Source organism: Oreochromis niloticus, linkage group LG4 (genome assembly GCF_001858045.2).
Source record: "Oreochromis niloticus isolate F11D_XX linkage group LG4, O_niloticus_UMD_NMBU, whole genome shotgun sequence".
In the NCBI taxonomy this organism is placed as follows: Eukaryota; Metazoa; Chordata; class Actinopteri; order Cichliformes; family Cichlidae; genus Oreochromis; species Oreochromis niloticus.
Window position 1 is genome coordinate 28,453,003 of NC_031969.2, and position 5,148 is coordinate 28,458,150.

Genomic DNA, 5,148 nt, shown 5'->3' on the forward strand with positions numbered 1-5,148 from the left:
GTGGTTTTATATTTGCAAACGATTTGTGAAGGGTGAAAGCGCCTCCTCCTCTGTGTTGAATCTCATCTATAATTCTTGTTTTTAGATCTGTAACCAGTCACAGGTGATGTACTATCCCCTACTTGGCAGCCAGTTAAAAACATGTGGCGTCCACTCTCCCGACTCCGTATGGCTCCCCCAGCATGTTTCCCAATGCATGCTGAGACATAACTTTATACAGTGGCCCTCCAACTCTTACATCAGCCCCGAAGTGTCACCTCAATGGCAAACAAATAAGAAATCAGTGTGGTTAAACATCACACAGGGGTCATCCCGTCTTTAGACTCAACAGGAGAGGCTCTTGTCTCGACTAGACTTATCTTTGTCTAAACACCACAACATCTGTATGTTATATCCACACCAGTATGCAAGAAATCAAATCCATTCCCTCAGTTTACATCGTTCCTTCAGATCTTATGCCATGTTTTTGACAAAGCAGTATTAACCTTAACACTACTTTCCCCACATTTCTGCAATCAGGTAGTGAACAACAGGCAAGTATTGATAGAATATGTGAATATTTTTAAGGCAAAAAAACCTTTCCATTATGTTTACGTTTGAACAGAATAAGTTCAGCACACATGAATATCCGGCACACAGGCAGTATACAAGGTAGGCCGGTTAGCTCAGTTGGTTAGAGCGTGGTGCTAATAACGCCAAGGTCGCGGGTTCGATCCCCGTATGGGCCACGAGCCTTTTTGGGAGGGGAAAGCATGATCAGAAGGTCAGGGGTTCAAACCCACTAAATGGCTACCCTGAGTTACCTCTGAGCAAGGTACTGTCCCTACATGCTGCTTCGATGACTGAATGGGTTAAATGCAAAGAGTAAGTATAGGAAAAAAAAAAAAGACTGAGTGAATCTGAGACCATTTCATCATTGGAGATGATTTCAAAAATAAAAGGGGCTTGTCTAAGAATACATTTATAAATAAAGGTTAGCCAATGTGGCTACAAGTGTACAAAGATGGTGACCAAACAATGGTGATTACACCCACAGATGTATTTTTCTATGATTGGGTGAAGACCAAACAGTAGCATCTAGGGCACAAAATTGCCAACAAATCTCATTTTCTGGAAAAGAAAGTCAATCCACATATACAGTCCCAATCAAAAGTTTAAGACCACTTGAAAAATGAGAAACAAAATCATATTTTGCATGGTTGGATCTTAACAAGATTCCAAGTCGAGCTTCAACATGCAACAAGAAGAAATGGGAGTGAGACAAAATATTTTTATGAGCATGCATTTTATTGAAAACAACGCTTAAACTGAAACAGGCTGTTTTACAGCTGATCAAAAGTTTAAGACCACACCTCCAAAAACCCCGGTAAACCCCCCCTGAAACAGAAATCAAAGGTCCAAACATGAACTCAGTAATGAGTAGCTCCACCGTTATTGTTGATCACTTCAAAAATTTGTTGTGGCACGCTTGATGCAAGAATTTCCATGAGGTTTGATTTTGAACATTTCTCCAAGTGGTGAAGACGGACGCTCGAAGGGCATCTATTGTCTGGAACTGTTGTCCATTTTTGTAAACTTTCCTTACCATCCTTCCCCAAAGGTTCTCAGTTGGATTTAGATCAGGGGAACATGCAGGATGGTCGCAAAGAGTTATTCTCCTGGAAGAAGTCCCTTGTCCTGCAGGCATTGTGTACTGTAGTATTGTCCTGTTGATAAACTCAGTCGTTACAACACAGACGAGGGCCCTCAGTCATGAGGGATGCTCTCTGCAACATCTGGACATCTCAGGTGGGATCTGCTTGTTATGCCAGTAACGTTGGAAACCATCAGGACCATCAAGCTTCAATTTTTTCTCATCAGAGAATAAAACTTTCTTCCACCTTTCAGTGTCCCATTCTTGGTGCTCTCTTGCAGTTCTCTGACATTCAGTGAGACGAGGCCTTTGAAGATGTTCTTTGTTTTTGGTCCCAAACTTTTGATCAGCTGTAAAACTGCCTGTTTCAGTATAAGCGTTGTTTTCAATAAAATGCATGCTCATAAAAATATTTTGTCTCACTCCCATTTCTTCTTGTTGCATGTTGAAGCTCTACTTAGACCCTTGTTAAGATCCAACAATGCAAAATATGATTTTTTGCCATTTTTCAAGTAGTCTTAATTTTTTGCTTAAAATTTCTAACTGTAGAGGAGGGAAAACAGTTGTGGTCCTAAAGGCTCAATTTCCTCCTTCAAGACAACTGTATAATTAAACTTGTATGTAACTAATATATTTAGTAATCAAACCTCCAAATATTTAAGTTGTAGAACGGCCAAAAGTTCTTCACAGTTAAGGGTGTGACTGTGACGGCTGGTGCTTTCAGTGAGAGTTGGGTGCGGTTTTGTCTTGTTCAGCATTCAGTTATAATAATGCTTAGCGAACTCCGGGGGTTTCTGTCACACAGGGATTCAGACGATGAAACCTTATGAAAATAAGAGATGGAGAAAATGAGGTTCATCCTGTTTGGTAGTGGAAGTGTAGTGGAAGTCATTAATCACTAACCCAATTAGGAGAGGAGCTAACTTAATAAATCACTTTGCACAGCTCGCAGCGAAAAGAATTGTCCAAAAAACCCAAACTTGAGTATGCGTTTGTGTCTTTTGTCAATGCTACGCAAACACCTGACTTTATTTGCACACACTGCACTTCATAAAGCTTCTGCTCATTAACTCAAAGTGTCTTTCCAGCACAGTTCACAGTCCAGGACTAGCTTCGCTTGTCCACTTGTGTGTCAGCAATACTGCATGAGTGCTCCACCTCTTCTCCAGCTGAGGCCAAAACTACACCCAACCGCTGCAGTCTTTTAAATTGCATAAAACGGAAAATATGTAAAGCGTGGGTGGACTTCATGTTTTTATAAATGACATAATCATTGGGAACAGTGTCATCGTTGCAATGTTTTTATAGTCACTACTTGAAGACCAAGTGACATCCTCTGTGCGTGAAAGACAGAAAATTCTGTTTTTCGACTCGTAACTTTGTGCTGGGTCCACTGAACAACTTGAAATTTTGTATCCTACAACAACAGCCCCCCCCCCTTGTTTGGCCTCCAGCTGGGTTACAAAAACATCCAAATTATATGGTCAAAAATTGAGATGACAGTCATTTTTGATCACCAGATGCAGATACTATCTGCTCTTCCAATTTGTAGTAAATAGGTCATTTGGTGGGAGGATGAAGGGAGTTTTGAACTGCTATTTGCGATGTTTAAATGCTCACTGTAGTATAATTTGTGCTTATTGTGCAGTTAAATTAAGTTTCCCTCGGTCTGGTTTCGACTAAAAGAAGAAGAGATAAATAAATTACATACAATTACATACATAAATAAATAAATAACACTGTGTTGCCGGGAATGTCAAGTGTTGCTGCCCTCAACTAACGCCTTTTACTATGCAGCAAGCCCTCTTCATCAAGATTATATTCTAATTGTGACCTTGCCGACTGACATAATGTTTCCTTTTGCCGACCAGCAATAAGACTGAAACGTGATACATGCAAAAAAAATACATGCAACCTACCAAAGGCCTTGTAAACATATATCAGTTACAGCACTAATAGAGTTCACATTCAGAGGGCATTTTTCTATTTATGGCTGTTTCCTCTCTTTGTAGAACATCTATGTTACACTGTTAGAACAGTGATGAGAGCATCAACAACAAGGTTGAAACAAGCTAATTATTAACATTTATTTAACATGTGCAGGAATGGCAGGACCCATGGTAATTACTTGCACTTCTATAGTGGCTCTGCTCACACTGTAGTGATTATAGGTTGTAAATCCTGGCTCAAGCATGATCATCACATGAATGCAATGTCAAAGACGCTAGTATTGATGGAGAAGAGCGCTGTCAAAGCCGTGAGAAGGGGGTTAGATAGAGACGATGCAGGGGTGATCTTAAAGGAGGATGTAGGAAGTGGGAAAATTGATGTGTCCCGAGATCAATACTGAAGAGCATTCGGATCTCAACAGTGTAACTGAATCGCCTTGTGGCTGCTGCTGCTGTTTCAGGGACATCAGCCTCTGTGTCCCCTGAGCTGATGATCACTGTGGAAAATGTAGAAATGCTAGTGTCAGGGAGATTGTAGAAGAAAAGGTTGGGAGAGGTTTGAAGCAGATAAAGCGGTCCAATTTTTGGTGACTCCAACTGGTTCGTTGCCACGTTTTCTTGGATCAATATCCATCAACACTGGTTTTCCTTAAATGTAAAGGCTAAGTACCTCAATGGGCATCAAACACAATTACAATCCTTAGACGTGCATTAGTGGTTTTGGAGTGGTCTCGCCAAATTTAGTATGATCTTGACAAAAAAAAAAAAAAAAAAAGATGAAGCAGATGGCGCTTAATGGGATTAATGTGATCTAAACTTCAATAAACCTCAACGTGTCTGGCAGGTTTCCAAACAAGTGTTTCAAAATGCACTATTTCAAAATGCAGTCAAAGTGTGACACTGCCAAATACTGCACTAGAAAATGAGTCATGAATAAAAGAGACTTTTCAGCTTGGTAGATAAAATTCAGGACTTGACATCAAAAACACATTTATAGTCTAAACCCCTTTCAGGAGATTCCTCTTCAAGTACGCACGGCACTAAATTGTGCCGTAGCATCAGCAACACACGAAACCAGAATTCAGTGAAAATCAATCCTTTTCACAGTCCACTTCTCGCTGTGAAGTGGGAGGAAGAAAAACCTCATCTTTCATTCTTAAGCTCAAGATCATCACACAAGACTGAGCGAGCTGCTGCTGATCTGTGGCTCAGCTGAGTCGCCCTCTTGTGGTGCATGGCGATAATGCACCTTGAAGTCCATCATAGGACAATATTTTGTTTGCAAAAGATTCACAACACATTCAAAATAATAATGACAAGAAAAAGATAAATTAGTAAGATAAAACCACTATTGAATAAAAAAGAAGGAATAGCTGCAGTGTTTTTGTGGACTTGTTTTTCTGTTTTTTCTGACCTAATTTTAGAGGTAAGTTTGGAGACTACTGGAATCAGTGGTGCTCTTTCTTTCTGTTTCCAATATCGTGCCTCCTTCCTTCACTTTTAGAAACATTAGAAACACACTTTAGCATAATGCAGTCCAGCTCAACAATGCCACAAGCTACAGCG

The 5,148-nt window shown here is 40.2% G+C and overlaps 1 non-coding gene across 1 annotated transcript; it reads left to right on the forward strand.

Moving 5' to 3' along the window:
- Positions 1-654: 654 nt before the first annotated feature.
- On the forward strand, positions 655-728 carry trnai-aau (transfer RNA isoleucine (anticodon AAU)). The gene has a single exon. It is a non-coding gene; the product is annotated as a tRNA-Ile (tRNA).
- Positions 729-5,148: the final 4,420 nt, after the last annotated feature.